This window comes from Mobula birostris, chromosome 20 (assembly GCF_030028105.1).
Source record: "Mobula birostris isolate sMobBir1 chromosome 20, sMobBir1.hap1, whole genome shotgun sequence".
NCBI classification, from domain to species: domain Eukaryota; kingdom Metazoa; phylum Chordata; class Chondrichthyes; order Myliobatiformes; family Myliobatidae; genus Mobula; species Mobula birostris.
Window position 1 is genome coordinate 44,818,533 of NC_092389.1, and position 25,432 is coordinate 44,843,964.

Here is a 25,432-nt window from a genome sequence, read left to right on the forward strand (position 1 = left end):
CAAAAGTTCTTTTCCCCTTCCAAAGTGCACTGCCTCACACTTGCCTGCATTAAATTCCCTCTGCCACTTTTCAGCCCTTTTTTCCAGATGGTGCAAGTCCCTCTGCAAGTTTTGATCACCTCCCTTATTGTCCACTACGCTTCTAATCTTATATTGTCTTTGACCTGAGGATGTAAAGGTCAAGAGCACTTTTATGTGAGCCCAAGTTTGCTTTGGCTTCATATAACAGCTCTCCCTGAAGTGGGTATCTCATAGTTGCAACATCAGATCCCATGTGTGGGTCTGAAACTCACACCAGGAGTTAACTTCAAGGAATCCACAGGAAGAAAGTAATTTTCTACCATGTTTTGAGATATACTGTGTAGTTCATGAGAATATTTCTGGAATTCTGTAACTGATAGTTTGTGAAAATTAATTTGGTCAGGCAGCATATTTGCAACACATTCCTCTTTTTTATTGGATACTGTAGAAGGTTTCTCAAGATTCTACAATATTCTAAACTATTCCATTGTTTTGAGCAACATTATGGGGCAATAAAATGCTTTATATGAAATATAATGTGTTTTTTTATATTTTGATTTATTTTTGAAGTTCACTTTATTTATTCGTTTAGAGACACAGCATGGAACAGGCCCTTGTGACCCTTCGAGCCACAGCACTCAGCAACCCACCTAGCCCAATCATGGGACAATTTGGAATGACCACCTAACTTATTAACCGGTATGCCTTTGGCCTGCGGGAGATAACCAGAGCGCCTGGAGGAAGCTGTCACACACGCAGGAAGGAATGCACAAACTTGCTTATGGAGAATGCCGGTATTGAACTCTGAACTCCAGCTCCCTGAGCTGTAATGGCGTTGTTCTATTGAAAGACTGGGGAAGATGCAGAGGGATTATGGTATTCCTTAATCAGACACAAAATATAGACCATGGACCATAGAATATTACAGCACAATACAGGCCCTTCAGCCCACAATCGTGTGCCAAATTTTTAACCTACTCTACTATCTCGCCCTTTCCTCCTACATAGCCCATTTTTTCTCTTATCCATGTGCCCATCTAAGAGATTCTTAAATGCCCCTAATATACCTGATTCTACCACAACCCCTGGTAGGCCATTCCACACATCCACCACTCTGAATAAAGAATTTACCAGCAGTTTAATAGTAGCTGGTGAAATCTGAGGTGATTAGAAGTGTGGACAGCCCCTGTAAGTGGCAAGGAAAATGACGAATGTTGAATAACATTCCGCACACAAAGGACCATCTAACTCATTGTGTCTAAGCAATTCATTACTGTAAGGATGTCACTGTGCATAGTCAGCTTACTTTCCAGTGCCTATTTCACATCGTCCCCAGTAATCCAGCCTCTGGAATAATCCAGGACAAAAACGTCCAGGGATTTGCCACCTTCTCAAATACGAGGCTCCTATACACTTTAGCTTTAAGTGACTGCCCCATGATGGAGTGGCCAGGTTAATGTAACACTATTGCAGTGCCAACTACCCAGGTTCAGTTCTGCAGCTGTCTGGAAGGATTTTGGTATTTTCTCCCCATGACCTTGTGACTTTCCTCTGGGCGACAATAGACAATAGACCATAGACAATAGGTGCAGGAGTCGGCCATTCGGCCCTTCGAGCCAGCACCGCCATTCACTGTGATCATGGCTGATCATCCACAATCAGTATCCAGTTCCTGCCTTATCCCCTTAACCTTTGATTCCACTATCTTTAAGAGTTCTATCCATCTCTTTCTTGAAAGCATCCAGAGACTTGGCCTCCACAGCCTTTTGGGGCAGAGCATTCCATATATCCACCACTCTCTGGGTGAAAAAGTTTTTCCTCAACTCCGTTCTAAATGGCCTACCCCTTATTCTTAAATTGTGGCCTCTGGTTCTGGACTCACCCATCAGCGGGAACATGCTTCCTGCCTCCAGCATGTCCAATCCCTTAATAATCTTATATGTTTCAATAAGATCCCCTCTCATCCTTCTAAATTCCAGAGAATACAAGCCCAGTCGCTCCAATCTTTCAACATATGACAGTCCCGCCATCCCAAGAATTAACCTTGTGAACCTACGCTGCACTCCCTCAATAGCAAGAATGTCCTTCCTCAAATTTGGAGACCAAAACTGCACACAGTACTCCAGGTGTGGTCTCACCAGGGCCCTGTACAGCTGCAGAAGGACCTCTTTGCTCTTATACTCAATTCCCCTTGTTATGAAGGCCAGCATGCCATTAGCTTTCTTCACTGCCTGCTGTACTTGCATACTTGCTTTCAGTGACTGATGTACAAGAACACCTAGATCTCGTTGTGCTTCCCCTTTTCCTAACTTGACTCCATTTAGATAATAATCTGCCTTCCTGTTCTTACCACCAAAGTGGATAACCTCACAGCTTCCTGCTTCCTCCCACATTCCAAAGACGTGCAGGTTAGTAGGTTAGTTGGTCACATGCATGTAATTTGGAGAAGCTCATTTGTTCGGAAGGGCTGATTACCACACTGCATCTCTAAATCTAAACCTAAGTCTAAAATCTACATTAATAAGATTTAAAAGACACTTGGACAGCTAGACAGGTAGGGTAGTTTAGCGAGATGTGGGACAAACGTAGGCAAATGTAATCAAAGGTGGTGATGAATCAACATATAGGGAGGAGATTGAAAATCTGGCTGCGTGCTGCCAGAATAACAACTTCTCACTCAATGTCAGCAAGACCAAGGAGTTGATTATTGATTTCAGGAGGAAGAAACCAGAGGTCCATGAGCCAGTTCTCATCAGAAGATCAGTAGTGGAGAGTGTCAGCAACTTTAAATTCCTCGGTGTTATTACCTTGGTGGATCTGTGCTGGGCCCGGAACCTAAGTTTAATTGTGAAGAAAGCACTTCAAACTCTCTACTTCTTTTGCAGTTGGCTTGGATTTGGCATGGCATCTAAAGCTTTGACAAACTTATACGGATGTGTGGTGGAGAGTATATTGACTGGCTGAATCACAGCCTAGTATGGAAACACCAATACCTTTGAACAGAAAATCCTACAAAAAGCATTGTATATGGCCCAGTCCATTACGGGTAAAGCCCTCTCCACCATTGAGCACATCTACACGGAGCATTGTTTCAGGAAAGCGGCATCCATCATCAGGGACCCCCACCATCCTGGTCATGCTTTCTTCTTGCTGCCACCATCAAGAAGAAGGTATAGGAGCCTCAGAACTCACGCCACAAGATTCAAGAACAGTTATTAACCTTCAACCATCAGAATCTTAAACCAAAGGGGATAACTTCACCCAACTTCACTTATAGAGTCATTGAGTCATAGAAAAGTACAACACAGAAACAGGCCCTTTGGCCCATTTGTTCCATTCTGAAACTATTTCAACTGTCTACTCCCATCGACCTGCACATGGACCATAGTCCTCCATGCCCCTACTATCCATGTACCTATCTGAACTTCTCTTAAATGTTGAAATAGAGTTCACATGCACTATTTGTGCTGGCAGCTCATTCCGCACTCTCACCACCCTCTGTGTGAAGAGGTTTTCCCTCAGGAGTTCCTAAAACTTCTCACCTTTCACCCTTAACCCATGACCTCTGGTTGTAGTCCCACCCAACCTCAGTGGAAAACGCTTGCTTGCATTTACCCTATCTATACCCTTCATAATTTTTGTATACTTCTGATAAATCTCCTCTCAATCTTCTACATTCTAAAGAATAGTCCTAACCTATTCAATCGTTCCTTTTAACTCATGTTCTTCAGACCCAACAGCGCCCTTGTAAATTTTCTCTGCACTCTTTCAACCTTGTTTAGTCTTTCTTGTAGGTTGGTGGCCAAAATTGTACACAATATTCCAAATTAGGCCTTACTAACATCTTATACAACTTCAACATAAAATTCCAACTCCTGTGCTCAGTACTTTGATTTATGAAGGCCCACGTGCCAAAAGCTTTCTTTACGACCCTGTCTATCTGTGATACCACTTTCAATGAATTATGGGCCTGTATTCCCAGAGCCCTTTGTTCTACCACACTCCTCAGTGCCCTACCGTTCACTGTGTAAGACCTGCCCTGACTGGTCTTACCAAAGTACAAAACCTCACACTTGTCTGTATTAAATTCTATCTGCCATTTTTCAGCCCATTTTTCCAGCTAATGCAGATCCCTCTGCAAGCCATGATACTCTTCTTCACTGTCCACTACACCCCCAATCTTGGTGTCATCTGCAAATTTGCTGATCCAGTTGACCAACTTATCATCCAGATCATTGATATAGATGGCAAACAACAAATGCCCCAGCACTGATCCCTGTGGCACACCACTAGTCACAGGCCTCCAGTCAGAGAGGCAACTCTCTACTACAACTCTCTGGCTTCTCCCACAATGCTGAGCGACTGAACCTTCTTGACCAGGATCCATGCGGGACGTTGTCAATGATGGGACTTGCCCATTATTGAGATGTTCCCACAACCAATGGACTCACTTTCAGGAGCTGTTCATTTCATGTTCTCGACATTTATTGGTTATTAATTTTTTATTATGCATTTCTTTTTGTATTTGAGCAGTTTGTTGATTTTTTTGCACACTGGTTGAAGTTGGTGTGGTCTTTCATTGATTCTATTATGGTTATCATTCTATTATGGAAATATTTTTTGCCCACAAGAAAATGAATTTCAGGGTTGTACTGTATATGGTGACATATATGTACTTTTAAGAAATGGGACAAGTTCAGATAGGAAGCTTGGTCAGCGTGGACCAGTTGGGCCAAATGGCCTTTTCCATGCTGTATGACCCTATGATTGTAGTGAAATACTAGTTTATGGTGGATCACCTTTTAGCTTAGCGATAGTATACATTGAATCCACTGACTCACAATTTCATGAGATGGATATGAACCTGCTACAATTGCCAAGTGTGGACGTTGAAAAATGTCTCCATTTAAAGGCAAATTAAATGGAACTTAAGAGACAAATAAAACTAACAAACATCTTGGTGCAAAATTGTTGACAGGAGACTTCCTCTTATTAATAATTGAGTACAGGTGATGACAACAGGTTAAATTGCTTATGTAAGTGCAGTGTAGCCCATGAATAACACACACATTCATTATAATGCCAAAGCTAATTTCCAGGAGACATTTGTTTGTTTTCATATAAATGCCTTCACAAATATATATTTTGATGCAATGTTAACTTTTATTGACTTAGACAAAAGCCAAAGTGTTTGCATTTAATTTATTTAATTAGTGTAACACCACTCTTCTCTCCTGTCACATCCTGAACTCTATCATAAACTGACTGAATGGCAAGCCATGAATACTGCCATTAACTCTTGGCCTATTTTGGCCCAAAGTCTACATTTTGAGAGATTAGACAGTGTCTTATACATAAACACACCAGTTTCATAGGACCAGGGAAGATCAGGTATTAATCACTGGTAGAAAGCAACAGTTTTCACTTTGGAATTTGGGTTTAAGTCTATGCCAGGTTTCTTTCTTCTGATTTGATTTGATTAGATTACCTTTATTTGTCGCATGTACATTGAAACTTTGAAACATGCAGTGAACTGTCAACGACTAACATGGTCAGAGGATGTGCTGGGAAAGCCTGCAATTGTTGCCATGCTTCTGGCACCAGCAGAGCATGCCCACATCTTAATAACCCTTACTAACCCATAAATCAGTAAGCAATTAAACTTAGTAAAGTAGGTAGCATAATCAAAGATCCAAAGTGCCTTGAATATTTTCTCTTCTCATCACTCTCATTGGGCAGAAGATAGAAAACACTGAAAGCATGTACTACCAGGCTCAAGATCAGCATCTATCACACTGTATTCCGACTCTTAAATAGACCCCTTGAATTATAAGATAGACTCTTGGCCTCACAATCTACATTGTTACGATCTTGCACTTTACTGTTTACATACACTGCATTTTTTCAGTAGCTTTTAGACTTTATTCTGCATTGTTAATGTTTTATCTTATTCTAGCTCAAATGCAACGTGTAATCATTTGATATGCATGAACAGTATGCAAAGCAAGCTTTTTATTGTATCCTGGTGTATGTGACAGTAATAAACCAAAGCCAATACCAATACAAATACAAGACTGATACCAATCCAAGATCAATTCCAATGCCAATACCAGTACCAATACTAATACCAATATAAATACCAACACTAGTACCAATAAAAGCAATGCCAAAACCAATCCAAGACCAATTCCAAAACCAATACTAATCCCAATATCAATACCAATAAAAGCAATGCCAATACCAACATTAATACCAATCCAAGACCAATACCAATACAAAAACCAATATCAATACCAATACCTATACAAAAGCCAAAACCAATTCCAATGCCAATCCAAAAATTGAACTGAATTGGATTGACTTTATTTCTTACAATCTTCACATACATGAATACAAATACATAAATTGTACATGTAATAGAAATACAATTGTATCAATGTGAATTAATCAGCCTGATGGCTTGGTGGAAGAATCCCTCTCTCTCTCTCTCTCTCTCTCTCTCTCTCTCTCTCTCTCTCTCTCTCTCTCTCTATCTCTCTCTCTCTTCCCCCCCCCTCGCTCTCTCCCACCTCTCCATTTTAGACCAAAATGTCAGCTGTTTATTCATTCATCTCCATAGATGCTGCTTGACTTACTGAGTTACTCCAGCGTTTTGTGCGTGTTACTCTGGATTTCCAGCAGCTGCATGGATCTCTTGTGTTCATCATAGTTAACTGTCACTTAACTCAAACTTGCATACATTAACTTTCAATAAAATAATGGCCTGGTATTGAACTGGACTCATCCTAATTCCTCTCCAAAAGCAGACAGAACATCATCTTGCTCACTCTAAGATCCTGGATAATTCAGCCAATTGACAGGCATTGAAAACGCCAAAATAGAACAACTCCAGCTCCAGACAAACAAACAAAGGATCTCTTTTTCCCCAAACAAGTAGCAATTTTGAACTAACATACACCATGTCACTCTTGAAATAATACACAAATATACATTTAGTGGGCACTTTATTAGGTAACTCCTGGACCTAATAAGTAACTGCTGAGTGTATGTTCATGGTTCTCTGCTGTGGGAGCTCATCCACTTCAAGGTTCATGGGTTCTGATAGAGGTGGCTGAAGATATTATGGAGGCATTAGTAATGATCTCTCAATAATCAGGAATCACTAGATTCTGAAATGGTTCCGAAAGACTAGAAAATTGTAAATGGTACTCCACTCTTCAAGAAGGGAGAGAGGAAGAAGTAAGGAAATTATCGGCCAGTTAGTCTGACCTCAGTGGTTGGGAAGATTTTGGAGTTGATTATTAAGGATGAGGTCTCAGAGTACTTGGAAACACATGATAAAATAGGCTGTAGTCAGCATAGTTTCCTCAAGGAAAAATCTTGCCTGACATATTTGTTAGAATCTTTTGACGAAATAACAAGCAGGATAGACAAAAGAGAATCAGTAGATGTTTTATACTTGCATTTTTAAGAGGCCTTTGAAAGGTGCTACGTATGAGGCTACTTAACAAGATAAGGGCCCATGGTATATTAGGAAAGATCCTAGCATGGATAAAGCAGTGGCTGATTAGCAGGAGACAAAGAGCGGGAATAAAGGGTGCCTTTTCTGGTTGGCTACTGGTGACCAGTGGTGTTCCACAGGGGTCAGTGTTGGGAGTGCTTCTTTTTACCCTGTATGTGAATGATTTGGATGATGGAATTGATGGCTTTGTGGCCGAGTTTGCAGAAGATACGAAGATAGGTGGAGGGGTAGGTGGTGTTGAGGAAGCAGAAGGACTTAGACAGATTAGGAGAATGGGCTAATAAGTGGCAGATGGAATACAGTGCCAGGAAGTGCATTTCGGTAGAAGGAATAAAAGTGCAAACTACTTTCTAAACAGGGAGAAGACTCAAAAATCTGAGTTGCAGAGGGATCCGGGATTCCGTAAAGGTTTAATTTGCAGGTTGAGTTGGTGGTGAGGAAGACAAATGCAATGTCAGCTTTCATTTCAAGAGGGTTAGAATATAAAAACAAGAATGTAATCCTGAGGCTTTATAAGGCACTGGTGAGAGTTCATTTGGAGTATTGTGAACAGTTTTGGGCCCCTTACCTAGGAAAGAATGTGCTGACATTGGAGAGGGTTCAGAGGAGTTTCACGACAATGATCTTGGGATTGAAAGGCTTGTCATATGAAGAGTGTTTGATATCACTGGGCCTATATTTGCTGAAATTTAGAAGAATGAGGGGGAATCTCATTGAAACCTATCAAATATTGAGAGAGCGGATGTGGAGAGTATGTTTCTGATATTGGGTGAGACTTGGACCAGAGGGCACAATCTCAGAATAGAGTGACCCATTAGAATGGAGATGAGAAGGAATTTCTTCAGCCAGAGGGTGATGGATCTATGGAACTGATTGCCACAGGCGGCTGTAGAAGCCAGATCATTGAGTGTATTAAAGGCAAGGGTTGATAGATTCTTGCTAAGTCAGGGTGTGAAAGATTATGGGGAGAAGGCAGGAGATTGGGGTGGAGAGGGAGATGAATCAGCCATGATCAAATGGCAGAGCAGACTTGATGGGCCAAATATCGTAATTCTGCTCCAATGTTTTATGGACTTAAATGAGAACAAAATGGTGGAGACAGTTAGAGAAGAAACTCCGGCGCCTCTGGTCTCAGCAGCTTAAGGCACTCTCGATAGTGGTAGAACAAATGACTTTAGGGACCTTTAGATGACAGAACTGAAGGTGCATGCAGATCTCAGTGAGTTTTTAGTCTGGGGGAAGCTCCACAGGTATAGAGGGACTAAACCATCGAGATAACGTACAAGTGTGAATGATGATTTTGAAACCAAGGACCAGCTATACAATAATCAAGTATGATCAGTCAGCATTTGCTTAGGAGTGAATGGAATTTTAGTTTATTTAATGATACTGCGTGGTAACAGGCTCTTCTGGCCCAACAAGCCTCCATTGACCTCCTGACTTACCAACCCATACCTCTTTGAAATGTGGGAAGAAACTGGAGCACCCAGAGGAAACCCACATAGTCACAAGGGGAGCATATCCTTACAGACAGTGGTAGAAATAGAACCTAGCTCGCTGTTGAGGATGGTGGGAATTTAGATACATATAACAGTGTTTCAAACAGACTCCAGTTTACCAGAATTGTAATGTCTCCATGAAAGTATTGAGACTTGGCAAAATTAAAACTAAGGAGATAGAATGTTATTTATAAACAATACTTTTAAAACAATTTATTTGTTGAGTCTCCTAAATTCCTGGTGCAAAGTTGAATATTGATTAAACTGTTACCTTGCTTGAGAAGCAGGTACATCAGATGACTCTCTTTTCCAATAGGATCCCACCCCTCCCCACACACACAAGCAAACACACACTCACACAGACATACACACTCACACACAGACATGTGTAATTATCACACACACACACACACACACACACACACACACACACACACAAAGAAAATAGTGTGTTCAATGCTTAAAAGTACCACTGCAGTGATGTAAGCAATCACAGGACTTTGAGCATGCCGAATGGAAGGATGAAGTTAAATTCTACATAGACTATTGCAAGTCCCAAAGCTCAGCTCAGTAACATCGGCATTGCTTGTGAGGCACAGTACATGCTAATAGTTTTTCATACATGATGTACACTTGTCCTGCATATACTCAGCCAATGCATGACTCTCAAATTTATAGCCGAGGTGATTGCCATATGCGCAGGTGCAACAAAGAATTTACTTGTAGCAGCATCCTGGGCTCATGGCACCAAAGAAAGAAGCATTCACAAGAAATATATAAATTAAACTATAAATTATACACAACTTTTACAAGAAAGAGCAGATTTAGAACAATAAAAGCAGAAGCAAAAGCCATTTTAGTGTAAATGGTCACAGTGCTGCTAAACTGGAGTGACTAGGATTCTGCCCGTTGCTTCAAGAACCGAATGGTTAAAGGGAAGTTGCTGTTCTTGAACCTGGTGGTGTGAGACTTCAAGTTCCTGTACCTCCTGTCCCATGGTAGCTGCGAGAAGATGGCATGGCCCGTCAGTGGCTCCCCCTGAGTAAATTGTGGTTTCTGCATGTCAATACAAGCTCTTCTACTCATATCAGAATCCGAATCAGAACTAGATTTAACATCACCAGCATACGTCATGAAGCTTCTTGTTTTGTGGCAGCAGTACATTGCAATACATTGTTAAACTATAAATTACAAGAATAAATATATATAGTACTGTGCAAAGCTCTTAGGCAGATATATATAGCTAGGGTATCTGGACTTTTGAACAGTTCTGTAGTAATTTTATGTATTGCACTGTACTGCTGTCACAAACAAAGCAAATTTAGTTGACATATGTGAGTGATGATAAACCTGATTCTCATATGGGTCTCTATTGTGGACTGACAGTAGGAAAGGGGCAGGGAAAGGGAATCATGGTTGGGAAAAGGGGAAGGGAGAGGGGAGGGAGCAGGAAGCACCAAAGAGACATTCTGTAATGTTCTATTAAGCAATTTTTTGAAATCAAATGACCTTAGCTGATGTCTCAAGGCTGAGTGTGTCTACACCTGTGCCCCCCACTGTCCCTGACACTCTTTCTCTGCCACCTGTCCTAGACCCCCTCCCGCTGTGCTCCACCCTCACCATTTTCCCGGCACCTTTTGCTCACACCAGATTTGCAAACTTGCTGTCCACTCCACGTTGACAAATACAGCACTGTGCAAATGTATTTATATGCCTAAGACTTTTGCACAGTACTGTATCAATATATGTACCTATATAAGTAGTGGAATAAGAGAGCAAAAAATAAGGAAGTGTACATGGGTTCATTGTCTGTTTCCTCTGGGTGCTCAAGTTTCCTCCCACATAACAAAGACATACTGATTAGTTGACATATCAGTCACATCAGTGTAATTGGGCAGTGTGGGCTCGTTGGGCTGGAAGGTCCGGTGCCATGCTGTATGTCTAAATAAAGAAAACAAAATAAAGTGAGAATGACTAGTTTACACACTCAGATCTTCACCCTGAGCTGGCTGGTGGCGTAGTGGCATGAGCGCCGGACTTCAGAGTGAAGGCTCCCGAATTCGAATCCAGCCGGCTCCCTTGCAGGCTTTCCATCCGTGCTGGGTTGAGCATTGAGTTAGCAACTTGGCCTCGTAAAAATAAGAAAGCCTACTGAAAAAAAAGGCATCATGACAGCATCCCGATGACTCCACTCGGAGTTAAGGGCTTTCTTCTTCTTCTCTTCTCTTCACCCTGAGACTTGCTTTATTGAGCCAACAAACTAAGCAGCTGGACATCACAAAATGCATCAATTTTTGTTTCATGCTAAACAAGATCCAGTGAGAATGGTGCGAAAATTGAACTCAAAGATTGTTCAGATTATTATCAAATAATGTGCAGCCATGGCAAAAGTGTTTGCATTCTGGGCTGTTAGTCAGTCGTGGACAATCCAATTGAATAAAAGCCCTGGGTTTAAGCATCAGAACTACAGCAAATGTAAGGTTACTGACACCATTTTGTGTCATAGGTCCATATTAACCAATGCCTCGTCGGTTGTGAAGCCCAGCTCTTTAATTCTTACACACTGCCCCGTGGCTTGTCTGTTTAATAAATCTGGTCATTTCTCATATCGAAAAATACATTGTTTCAGGAAAAAACAATGTTAATGTAAGACAGCCTCAAATATTCCAAAGTTCCAGATACATATCAGCCCTAAGGTTCACCGATAATGAGACTGCAAATGCATAGTTATTCCTGGAACGTCAGTATTCAACCTAATAATCCTCTGCTGGAACCCATACCTACCTCAGTAAAACCGGTGCCTCACACTGAGATAACATATCATCTGTAAAAGTATTTATAGGTTTCCAGCAGATGCAGAACATTCCACATTTGAGATGCATGCCTTCTTGCTTGCCTTATTCTCTGGAGGCCCCAGAGCAAAATTTCTCATCAGCTGTTTCATTATAGTGAACTTTATGTTCAGGCTCAGCTTAATGCAAAATCAAAGTCAGAGTAAATTTATTATCATAGTATGTATATGTCACCAAATATAACCCTGAGATTCATTTTATTGCAGGCACCCGTGGGAAAACAAGTAAAAATACAGTAGAATTTAGGAAAATATAAACATAAAGACTGACAACCAAAATGGTAAAGAAGATAAATTGTGCAAGAAATAGATAAATAGATAGAGATAGATAGATAGATAAATAGGTGGATAGATAGATAGATAGACAGACTCATATATAACCATATAACCATATAACAATTACGGCTCTGAAACAGGCCATCTCGGCCCTTCTAGTCCATGCCGAACTCTTACTCTCACCTAGTCCCACCGACCTGCACTCAGCCCATAACCCTCCATTCCTTTCCTGTCCATATAACTATCCAATTTAACTTTAAATGACAACATCGAACCTGCCTCAACCTCTTCTGCCGGAAGCTCGTTCCACACAGCTACCACTCTCTGAGTAAAGAAGATCCCCTTCATGTTACCCCTAAACTTTTGCCCTTTAGCTCTCAACTCATGTCCTCTTGTTTGAATCTTCCCTACTCTCAATGGAAAAAGCCTATCCACGTCAACTCTATCAACTCCTTCATTATTTTAAACACCTCTATCAAGTCCCCCCTCAACCTTCTACGCTCCAAAGAATAAAGACCTAACTTGTTCAACTTTTCTCTGTAACTTAGGAGATGAAACCCAGGCAACATTTTGGTAAACCTCCTCTGTACACTCTCAATTTTATTAACATCTTTCCTATAATTCGGTGACCAGAACTGTACACAATACTCCAATTTTGGCCTCACCAATGCCTTATACAATTTCAACATTACATCCCAACGCCTATACTCAATGCTCTGATTAGTAAAGGCCAGCATACCAAAAGCTTTCTTCACCACCTTATCCACATGAGATTCCACCTTCAGAGAACTATGTACCATTATTCCTAGATCCCTCTGTTCTACAGCATTCTTCAGTGCCCTACCATTTACCATGTATGTCCTATTTTGATTAGTCCTACCAAAATGTAGCACCTCACATTTATCAGCATTAAACTCCATCTGCCATCCTCCAGCCCACTCTTCTAACTTACTTAAATCTCTCTGCAAGCTTTGAAAACCTACTTCATTATCCACAATGCCACCTATCTTAGTATCATCTGCATACTTACTAATCCAATTTACCACCCCATCATCCAGATCATTAATGTATATGACAAACAATACTGGAGCCAGTACAGATCCCTGAGGCACACCACTACATACCGTCCTCCAATCTGACACACAGTTATCCACCAGTACTCTCTGGCGTCTCCCATCCAGTCACTGCTGAATCCATTTTGCTACTTCGATTTTAATGCCTAACGATTAAACCTTCCTAACTAACCTTCTGTATGGAACCTTGTCAAAGGCCTTACTGAAGTCCATATAGACAACATCCACCGCTTTACCCTCGTCAACTTTCCTAGTAACCTCTTCAAAAAATTCAGTAAGATTTGCCAAACATGACCTTCCACGCACAAATCCATGTTGACTGTTCCTAATCAGACCCTGTCTATCCAGATAATTATATATACCATCTCTAAGAATGCTTTCCATCAATTTACCCACCACTGATGTCAAACTCACAGGCCGATAATTGCCAGGTTTACTCTTAGAACCTTTTTAAACAATGGAACCACATGAGCAATACACCAATCCTCCGGCGCCATCCCCATTTCTAATGACATTTGAAATATTTCTGTCAGAGCCCCTGCTATTTCCACACTAACTTCCCTCAAGGTCCTAGGGAATAGCTTGTCCGGACCCAGAGACTTATCCACTTTTATATTCCTTAAAAGCGCCAGTACTTCCTCTTCTTTAATTGTCATACTTTCCATAACTACCCTTCTTGTTTCCTTTACCTTACACAATTCAATATCCGAATACCGAAGAAAAGAAATTGTTCAAATGCTCCCCCATCTCCTTTGGCTCCGCACATTGCCGTCCACTCTGATTCTCCAAGGGACCAATCTTATCCCTCACTAACCCTTTGCCACTAACATAACTGTAGAAACCCTTTGGATTTATTTTCACCTTACTTGCAGCCTTGTATTTTCTTTTAGCTTTTCTAATTTCTTTCTTAAGATTCTTTTTACATTCTTTATATTCCTTGAGAAGCTCATTAACTCCAAGCTGCCTATATTTATTGAAGATCCCTCTCTTTTTCCGAACCAAGTTTCCAATATCCCTTGAAAATCATGGCTCTCTCAAACTTTTAACCTTTCCTTTCAACCTAACAGGAACATAAAGATCCTGTACCCTCAAAATTTCACCTTTAAATGACCTCCATTTCTCTATTATATCCTTCCCATAAAACAAATTGTCGCAATCCACTCCTTCTAAATCCTTTCGCATCTCCTCAAAGTTAGCCTTTCTCCAATCAAAAATCTCAATCCTAGGTCCAGTCCTATCCTTCTCCATAATTACACTGAAACTAATGGTATTGTGATCACTGGACCCGAAGTGCTCCCCAACACATACCTCCGTCACCTGACTTATCTCATTCCCTAACAGGAGATCCTACACTGCCCCTTCTCTAGGTGGTACCTCGATGTATTGCTCCAAGAAACTATCTTGCACACATTTGATAAACTCCAAACTATCCAGCCCTTTTACAGAATGGGCTTCCCAGTCTATGTGTGGAAAATTAAAATCTCCCACAATCACAACCTTGTGTTTACTACAAATATCTGCTATCTCCTTACAAATTTGCTCCTCCAATTCTCGCTCCCCATTAAGTGGTCTATAATACACCCCTATAAGCATCACAACACCTTTCCTATTCCTCAATTCCACCCAAACAGCCTCCCTAGACGAGTCCACTAATCTATCCCGCCAGAGCACCGCTGTTATATATTCTCTGACAAGCAATGCAAAATCTCCCTTTCTTGCCCCTCCTATTCTATCACACCTGAAGCAACGAAATCCAGGAATATTTAGTTGCCATTCTCACCCCGCCTGCAACAATGTTTCACTAATAGCTACAACATCATATTTCCAGGTATCAATCCATGCTCTAAGCTCATCCACCTTTCTTACAATGCTCCCAGCGTTAAAATAGATGCATTTAAGAAACTCTCCACCTCTCTGTTTATCCTTAATAGAGCAAACAACTTTGTTATCTTTTTCTTCCTTTTTCCCTACATCTTTGGTCTGATTGCTCCTGATCTCTGTCCCCTGCTTATCCTCCCTCACACACCGCCTACCTGCCTTCTCCATTTGTGAACCAACCTCCCTTCTCCTAGTCTCCTTAATTTGATTCCCTCCCCCCAACCATGATATGTCGATAGATAGTAAGATAGATAGGTATATAGATTGGTTGATAGGCAGATAGATAGTTTGATAGATAGACAGCTTGATAGATAGATGACAGAGATGGCTCGACAGATAGTTATATATAGATAGGTAGATAGATAGATAGACAGATAGATAGATAGACAGATAGAGCAATAGATAGATTGATGCAGATTGACAGAAAGCGAGGTAGACAGAGACAGATAGATAGACAGATAGATAGCGGCAGCAGTACAATTCAGTACATGATCATATGGGGAAAAATAAGCAGATCAATTACAGTAATTATACGTGTATTGAATAGATTAAAAATAGTGCAAAATAGAAATATTAAAACAAAGTGAGGTAGTGTCCATGGGTTGAATGCCCATTCAGAAATCTGATGGCAGAGAGGAAGAAGCTGTTCCTGAATCGCTGAGTGTGTGTCTTCAGGCTTCTGTACCTCCTACCTGATGGTAACAATGAGAAGAGGGTGGTGAAGGTCCTTAATGATGGACGCCGCCTTTCTGAAGCACTGCTCCTTGAAGATGTCTTGGATACTATGGAGGCTAGTACCCAAGATGGAGCTGATTAATTTTACAACTTTCTGTAGCTTCTTTCGATCAAAATAATGTTAAAGTACTAACAATGTAATCTGCATTATAAAAAGTGATTTAAAATGTTTACAGTGCAGTGTGATAACTGAGCTAATAGATAGAGGGGGTGGGGGTGATAACTAGAATGGTGGATCAGATTAACTGCCTGGGGGGAAGAAACTTTCAAGATGGTGTGAAGTTTCATGTTTTTTATAGCCTGTTACAGTAAGTGTCTTAACATAACTTCTCATCAAAAGCCACTCCCCTGTGGGAAGTGGGGAGTGGACTGTGCAAGGAGCATTGCAGACTTCAACTCCTCCCACTCCTCCCACTATCTTCTGTTTAGCTGATGAAATCATGGCGCCGATAGGGTTTAAATCTAGTGTGTGGTAACCATGCAGTCTCTCTTTTCCTCTCGGGTTGGCCTGGGCCAGGCAGACGAGGGTGCTGTCGGAGTGGTAGACGATGGGGGTGTGCTGCAGTGCAGAAGGCCCGGGCACACTCTTTAAATAAGTATTTGCCACTGCGTGTATGTTTAGTGTCGGTTTTGTCCTGTCACTTTGGGCACTCAGTTTAGAGAAGTATCTGTAACTAAGTTTAGCTTGAAGGATTTACTGAATGTTATTGTCTATCTTGTCTTGTAAATAAATAGTTAGCCTACTTACTGGTAATGAGGCTCTTCTGTTCCCACTCACCAAACCTGCAAACCTGATTTCCTGCAACATAGCATTTTCCAGAAGGGAACTTGTGGAAAAACTGAAAGCAGTTAAAGTATTTACAAGATGTTTCACACTGGAATAGTTAGTAAGTGTGCTGAGAGTTCAATACCCTCTGCCCAGATTATTCTTGGTGAGTTAAAGGTGAGTGAGTTTAGCCTGTGACATCTATCTGACTCAGTCCTGATGGGTTTGTTCATTCAACATAATGAATGGGCCACAAGGTAAAGTCCCCTGCAAGAAGGAAGAATTCCACTGGGAAAGGGAGAAATCAGACTTAAATTGACCTTCCAATCTCAGGTCATTACACTGACACAGCTGATTAAAAAGATTCACACCAGGCGACACTGCCCTCTGCCTTGCAGGGGCTGTATGGCACCTAGGAAAAACATTACTTCAGTGAAATAGGAATAAGTTTCATTTTATTTAGAGGAACAGCATGGTAACAAGGAGTCTGCGCTGCCCAATTACAAACACTTATGACATGAGGAGCATTTGATGGCTCTGGGCCTGTGCTCACTGGAATTCAGAAGAATGAGGGGGATCTCACTGAAACCTATTGAATATTGAAAAGCCTCAATAGAGTGGATGTAGAGAGGATGTTTCCTATGGTGGAGCAGTCCAGGACCAGAGAGCACAGCCTCAGAATAGAGGGACGTCTATTTAGAAGAGTATGAGAAAGAATTTCATTAGCCAGATGGCGGTGAATCTGTGGAATTTGTTGCCACAGGTGTCTGTGGAGGTCAGGTCATTGGGTGTATTAAGGCAGAGATTGATAGATTCTTAATAAGTCAAGGCCTGAAGGGTTACAGGGAGAAGGCAGGAAAGTGGTGATGAGAGGGTACTGGATAAGTCATGATGGAGTGACAGTATACTTGATGGGCTGAATAGCCTTCTTCTGCTTCTTACGGTCTAATTGTCTTATTACACTCTTATTATCCTACTAAGCTGTAAGTCTTTTGGAATGTGGGAGGAAACTGGAGCACCTGGAAACCCATATGGTCATAGGGAGAACAAACAAAATCCAGGTGACTAGCACTATAATAGCGTTACGCTGTACAATACTGCGCAAAAGTCTTAGGTACATACAGTATATATAGAGTGCTTAAGATTTTGCACAGTACTATATTTGTCAATGTGGAGTGGAGAGCGAGTTTGTAAATCTGGTGGGAGCAAAGGATATTGGGAATAGTGAGACTTCAGACTTAGATTCATATTGGCTTATCACATGTACAACAAGACATGTAAAATGTGACATGTGCAAACCTTGAAGCAGGTGATCATGGTAGAACTGACAAGTGCCTTGGGAAGATCGGACTGAGGAGGCGTTTGAGTGTAAGAAAGCCAAATATCAGGAGCTGGTAGAGCAGTGCCAGAGACAGGGGTAGAGGGCACGATGCGAGTCGATAGAGGTGGGGTGTGGAGGTTTTGCTGGCTGCTCGCTCTGCAGAACCTACTTGCTCCTTGGCGTTACGGGGGCTACAAAGAAAAGAGACACCAGGACCATCACAGGGGCTGCTGAATGGGCTTCCAGGTGGCTATGGTTCAAATTAAATCAAAACTAGGTCAAATTCAAGTTTAACCATACATGAGTACAGCATTCCAGCACCAAGAGGCAGACCCGTGGATCAGTGCTGCTGGGACACAAGTCAGGGTCTGATCAACTGTGGCTGGGTCACCTGGGCGATGGTGGTGTGTAACCCTAGGTTACTGATGGTGTGTCCCAGCACATCCTAGGATGTACCTCAGCACCATTGACAACCAACGCATCCAAGGACGTGCTGGGGAAGCCTGCAAGTGTTACCTAACATTCCAGCACCAATATATCATGCCTGCAATGTTCTGTACCTCCTGCCTGATGGTAGCTGGAAGAAGATAGCATGGCCCAGTGGTTAAGGATGTTTAATTATAGATGTACAGTAATATACTTGAGGATACCAGATGGTGGGGGTGAATTCTGTGTATTTAAATTGCTGTAGCAGACCATGATGCAACTAGTCAGGATACTTTCAACCGTATCGTACATCTGCAGAACTTTGTGTGGTGACTGGGGACATCCAGAATCTCATTAACCTTCTAAGAAAGTTAGGAAGTTCCCAAAACAAAGTTACTCCTCCATCAGATATGGCTGTACTTTTATTAACATTGCTTGGACAGAGGAAGAAGTGTCAGTAGAAAAAAGGTTTTGACCTGAAATGCTCATAAATGATTTGCGTACACGCTCCCAAGCGCGACTTGAAAAGCAAAACCAAAATTACAGATGCTACAAACCTGAAATTTAAATGGAAAAATGCTGGAGATACCCAGCAGGTGAGGCAATTCGTGTGGAGAGTGAAATGGAGTGAACGTTTCAGATCAATGATCTTTCATCAGTCATTTTTACAAGGTCTGCGTTAAATGCGAATCGCAGATTACCTCTGCTCATGAATGAACTAGAGCAGGCAGTCTCGACAGATTTCTTTTCCTGGAGTACATCACTGAATGAGCAGATTTTGAATCAATCCATTCCTAGTCACTATTACTGCTTAATTCATTCCTCTTTCCTAATGAATTAAATTTGAGTTTAAATTTCACAGCTTCCATAGCAGATTTTAATTTATGCAGCCGCAGAGATTTTGCTGGTTAACCTACAAAGGAAAAATGGACACTTCTCTCATTTTTATGCCACTTAGTGACTAAGGAACTAATATTTTACTAAAGATTCTACTAATTCTACGAAGTCTACTAACTCGACATTCTACTAACGAGCTAATAAATAAGAGATTAAAGTTTTTTTAAAGGAAGGTTAAAATAAAAGATCAAAGATTTGTGGGCATGAACATCGATTTCTCTAACTTCCAGTCATTTTTCCCTCTAATCTCCTTTTCCATTCCCTGTTCTGACTCCCCTCTCCCCCTTTCTCTACTCTTCATCTACCTATCACCTCTCCCTGTGCCCCTCCTCCTTTTCTTTCTCCCATGCTCCAGTCTTCTCTCAATAACTAACTGAATCAGAATCAGGTTTAATATCACCGGCACATGTCGTGAAATTTGTTAACCTTGCGGCAGCAGTAAGTGCAATACATATTAAGTATAGAAATAAAATGCTGCCTGACCTGCTGAGTTCTTCCAACGTTTTGTCTATGTTGCTCTGGATTTCCAGCACTGCAAAATCTCTTGTGTTTAAGAGTTGAGGGAATGCAATGTTGATGCCAGAATCATGGCAACACATGCAGGCTCAGCATAATCCTCATTGATTTGACTTGACACAAACAACACATTTTATTGTGTGCTTTGATATGCATCTGATAAATAAGACCATAAGACCATAAACATAGGAGCAGAATTAGGCCATTTGGCCCATCGAGTCTGCTCCACCATTCATTCATGACTGATCCTTTTTACCTCTCCTCAGCCCCACTCCCCAGCCTTCTCCCCATAACCTTTGATGACCTGTCCAATCAAGAACTTATCAATCTCTGCCTTAAATACACCCAACAACCTGGCCTCCACAGCTGCCTGTGGTAATAAATTCCACAAGTTTGCCACCCTGTGGCTAAAGAAATTTCTCCACATCTTCGTTTTGAGATGGCGCCCCTCTATCCTGAGGCTGTACCCTCCTGTCCTAGACTCTCCCACCATGGGAAACATCCTTTCCACATCTACTCTGTCTAGGCCTTTCAGCATTCGAAAGGTTTCAATGAGATACCCCCCTCATCCTTCTAAATTCCAGCGAGTACAGACCCAGAGCCATCAAACGTTCCTCATATGATAACCCTTTCATTCCCAGAATCGTCCTTGTGGACTTCCTCTGAACCCTCTCCAATGCAAGCATGTCTTTTCATAGACAAAGAGCCCAAAAATGTCCTCACCAGTGCCTTATAAAGCCTCAGCATCACTACCCTGCTCTTATATTCTAGACTTCTTGAAATAAGGCTAACCTTTAATATTTATCTCTTTATATCTCTCTTCCTATGGGCAGCACAGCAGTGTAGTGGTTAGTGTAACAATTTATAGCATCAGCGACCTGGGTTCAATTCCTGCCAGAGTCCGTAAGGAGTTTGCACATTCGCCCTGTGACTGTGTGGCTTTCCTCTGAGTGCTGTGTTTTCCCCCCACTGTCCAAAGACATACCCCGCACAGGCCTGAAGAGCTCATTGCAGTTGTGTTATAGGAAAGATACCAGCATGGATAGAAGATTGGCTGGCTGGCAAAAGGCAAACTGTGGGAATAAAGTGGGCCCTTTCTCGTTGGCTACCGGTGACCAGTGGTGTGCTGCAGGTGTCGGCGTTGGGATCACTGCTTCTCACGTTGAACACCAATGTTTTGGATGAAGGAAATGATGGCTTTATGGCCAAGTTTGTGGATGATATGAAGATAGGTGGAGGGGCAGGTAGTGTTTAGGAAGCAAGATGTCTGCAAAAAGGCTTAGCCAGATTGCAGAAATGTGCAAAGAAGTGGCAGATGGAATATAATGTAGGGAAGTGTATGATCATGCACTTTGGCAGAAGGAATAAAGGTGTGGGCTATTTTCTAAATGGGGAGATAATTCAAAAATCAGAGGTGGCTTGGGAGTTCTCATGCAGGATTCCCTAAAGGTTAACTTGCAGGTTGAGTTGATAGTGAGAGAGGACGAGAATACAAAAGCAAGGATGTAATGCTGAGGCTTTATAATGCATTGGTCAGACTGCACTTGGAGTATAGTGAGCAGTTTTGGGCTCCTTATCTGAAAAAAGATGTGCAGGCATTGGAGCGGGTCCAGAGAAGATTCAAGGGAATGATCCCAGGAATGAAAGGGTGAACATATGAGAAGCATTTGATGGCTCTGGGTCTGTATTTGCAGGAGATGAGAATAAATGGGGTGGGGGGGGGGGGGATAATCACTGAAACCTAACAAATATTGCAAGGTCTGGATAAGAGTATATATGTAGAGGATGTTTCATATAGTGGGGGAGTCCAGGACCAACGAACACAGCCTCAGAATTGAGGGGCATCTATTTAGAACAGAGATGAGGAGGAGTTTCTTTAGCCAGAGGGTGGTGAATCTATGGAATTTATTACCACAGACAGCTGTGGAGGCCAGGCCGTTGGCTATATTTTGGGCGGAAATTCATAGGTCCTTGATTAGTAAGGGTGTCAAACGTTATGGAGAGAAGGCAGGAGTATCTGATTAAGAGGGATAATAAATCAGCCATGATGGAATGGAGTATCAGAATTGATGGGCAAAATAGCCGAATTCTACTCCTATGTTTTATGGTTTTGTGGACTTAATTCACCCCTGTACACCTCCTCGTCACTAGTTGAGATTCTGCCTACAACAGTTGCGTCGTCATCAAGTTTATAGATGGTGTTTGAGCTGTGCCTAACCACACAGTCATGAGCATAGAGAGAGTAGAGTAGCAGCCTCTTCTACCCTCCTACCCCCTGACCTCTTCTACCATTTATAACACTGGGAAAATCATTGCTGATATAATGTCTCAATTTTTAACAAATATCTGCATGAAGTGTTCCTGTCTGACCTTCTCCATTATGCTTCTGATGTTCACACGAGATTTTTTTCCCCATGTTACCAATTCATCAAACAGCACAAATAACAGCACTAATATCTAGGAAGTACAATCTATCATGTAGTATCTCTCCTCATAATGTAAATAGTACCCAGGTATCATTGATAAATCTGTGCTGCCTGTCTCTCAAAGACCTGCTTATGCTTCCAAATGTGTAGTGTGCCCAGAACTGCTCACAGTATCTCAGATCTGGGATAACCACAGCTTTGTTTTATGTGGGGCCACAACTTCCATCTACTGACCTCCAATCTTGCATTCCAGTCCTCCAGACATGAAAACCCTTCAGTTTTCCCTCTCTGCATGCCTTCACCTTATCAATTGTGTGATTAACCATTGCATGGACATTTCGTCCAAGGTAACACACACACAAAATGCTGGAAGAACTCAGGTCAGGCAACATCTATGGAAAGTGAGCAATCAGGGCCAGGGAACTAAAAGTTCTTGAAGAGGTCGAAAATTCAAAGTTCAAAGTAAATTTATTATTAAAGTACATATATGTTATTTTCTTACAGGCATTCACAGTAGAGAAAAGGCATACAATAGGATCAGTGAAAAACTACACGCAAAGACTAGCAAAATACCAATGTGCAAAAGAAGACAAACTGTACAAACACAAAAAAATCATAAATAAATAAATAAACAGATGGATAGATGGATAGATAAGACTGATGGATAGGTTGTTGAATCATTTCAGTGTTGAGGTGAGGGAAGTTATCCATGCTAATTCAGGAGTCTGACAGCTGAAGGGTATTAACTGCTGCTGAAACTAGTGGTGTAGTACCTAAGGCTTCAGTACTTCCTTCCTGATGACAGCAGCAAGAAGAGAGTATGACCTAGATGTTGGGGTCCTTCATGATGGATGCACTTTCTCGTGGTAGCTCTCCTTGTAGATGTGCTTAATGGTGGGGAGAACTTTTCCTGTGATGGACTGGCTGTATCCAGCACTTTTGGTAGGCTTTTCTGTTCAATGACATTGGTGAGTCCATACATCTATCTATGTTTTGATGTACATGTGATAAATAAAATCTAATTCTGATCTTGACACCATTCAATTACTTCAAAGTAAAAGAGACTCAGAGAAAAAGCTACCTGAATCCCCTTGCTTACAGCCTTCCTCCTTATCCATGGGTGGTTTGCGTCTGTGGGGTCTGAGGTCAATATGGGATCTGCAGAAGTTACCACAGGCAGGTAAAGTCGTAGAACCACTGGGCAATAAAACACAAAAGCAAGCCCATCAGCCCAATTCATTCATGCCAACATTAATCACAGTAGTCGTGAGAATGTGGAATAAGCTGCCAGCCAACGTGATGCATGCGAGCTTGATTTGGACATTTAAGAGAAGTTTGGATAGGTATATGGATGGTAGAGGTATGGTTGGCTATGGTCCAGGTGCAGGCCAATGGGACTAGGCAGATTAAATAGTTTGGCATGGAGTAGATGGGCTGAAAGGCATGTTTCTATGCTGTACTTTTCTATGACTAATCCCGACACCCTGACTGTCAAAATGTGTTTTAAATATTATAATTTCAACTGCCTCCACTAGCAGCAAACCATCCAGCGTTTGTGTGAAAAACCTACCCCTCAGATACCCTTTTATTTTTTTTAAGTGTAAAAGGTTCTACAGACGCTAGAAATCCAGAGCAACACACACAAACTGCAGGAGGAACTCAGCAGGTCAGACAGCATGTATGGAGAGGAATAAACTGTCGATGTTTCAGATTGTGACCCTTTATCAGGACTTGGCATTTTGTGTGTGTTATTTTCCCTCTCACCAGAAACCAGACTCCCTTATCCAGGGAGAAGAACTCTGTCCATTGTTGGTAGTTTGGCACAGTCCTTCAGCAATTGGCACTGAGCTCCTTTGTGCTTTCACTGCGTGAATTCAAAGTTCTCAAGACCATATTGAAATGTTCCTCTTTTCAATTCTGTCAGAGATTCTCAGGAGAATTTGAAATGCTCTAAGGATTCTCAGAGAACATCTTTCTTTCTTTGTCCATCTGCTAATCTCTTTCCGTGACTCAGAAAAGACACTGCCACCTAGGGGTTCTTTAACCACCAGATTTCCTGTTACCCTTCCCTTTCGCTCATGACCACATCTGTAATAACCTTTTCCTGGGTAACTTCCAGAACACATTTTTCTAAAGAGTAATTCCTGACACAGTCCACAAGCTCTACTACAATAACCTTGCCAGTTTTGTTTGTTCAATTGACAATTATAGTTCCACTCAAGCATGCCCGGGATAGCTCCCTAGTTATGCTATGTCCAAAAGGCAGTTTGCAAGGTGGGTAATGTCCACAACAATTTTTCCTGGCAGCTTTTCTGTCATGGGCATATACAAGTCCTGCAGTGATGGTAGACTGCTGCCAATGATCCATAAGCCTTTATGTCTAAGTGTTCTGAAATGTTATCAGAGGCCCATCTTCTCATGCAGTGCATCAAGTTACTTACCACTCTCTGGGCAAAGAAAGCACTCCTCATGTCCTTCTGCAACACACACAAAATGTTGGAGGATCTCGTCAGGACAGGTAGCATCTGTTGTTGTTTCTCCCCACACCTTGTGGCACATCAGGCGGCAATCTTTTGCCATTTCTTTAGCATTCGTTTGTTATTTACGAGGCCGATTTGGTAGCTCGACTCGACCCAGCACAGATGGAAAGCGTGCAGGGAGCCAGTTGGATTCGAACCCAGGACCACTCACCTCGATGTCCCGTATGGATGCCACTCTACCACTGGCCGGCCTAGGCAGCATCTGTGGAAAACGAATAAACAGTCAATGTTTCGGGCCAGTGACACTTCTTCAGGACTATCAAGGAAGGGGTAAGACACCAGAATAAAAAAGTGGGGGAAGGGGAAGGAGTGAACCACTTACTCCCTTGAGCAATAAAATCTTTGCAGATCTATTGGAACCGTGACTCCATTTTCCTTCCCTCCTCTGGTAATCTTTCTCTATCAATGTAACTGTGCTATAAACATATTCTGTGACTCAGCTGTAGTTTGACAATTGGAAAGTCATCTATTTACACTAATTGCATCCTTCCTGTTACACAACCTTCTTTACATGCCAAAATGTCATCCACATATCCCTCTGATCTGTTCCCACAGTCTAGATAGGGTTGTTAAGAGAGCTTTTGGCACGTTGGCCTTCATAAATAAGAGTACTAAGTACGGAAGATGCAATGTTATTGTTGAAGATGTAGAAGACATTGGTGAGAACTAATTAGGAGTATAGTGT

At 41.7% G+C, this 25,432-nt stretch overlaps 1 long non-coding RNA gene across 1 annotated transcript; it reads right to left on the reverse strand.

Moving 5' to 3' along the window:
* Positions 1-23,305: 23,305 nt before the first annotated feature.
* On the reverse strand, positions 23,306-25,141 carry LOC140212682 (uncharacterized). The gene is made up of 3 exons (XR_011889767.1): positions 25,070-25,141; positions 24,649-24,949; positions 23,306-23,365 (listed from the first exon to the last, which is right to left on the reverse strand). It is a non-coding gene; the product is annotated as an uncharacterized lncRNA (long non-coding RNA).
* Positions 25,142-25,432: the final 291 nt, after the last annotated feature.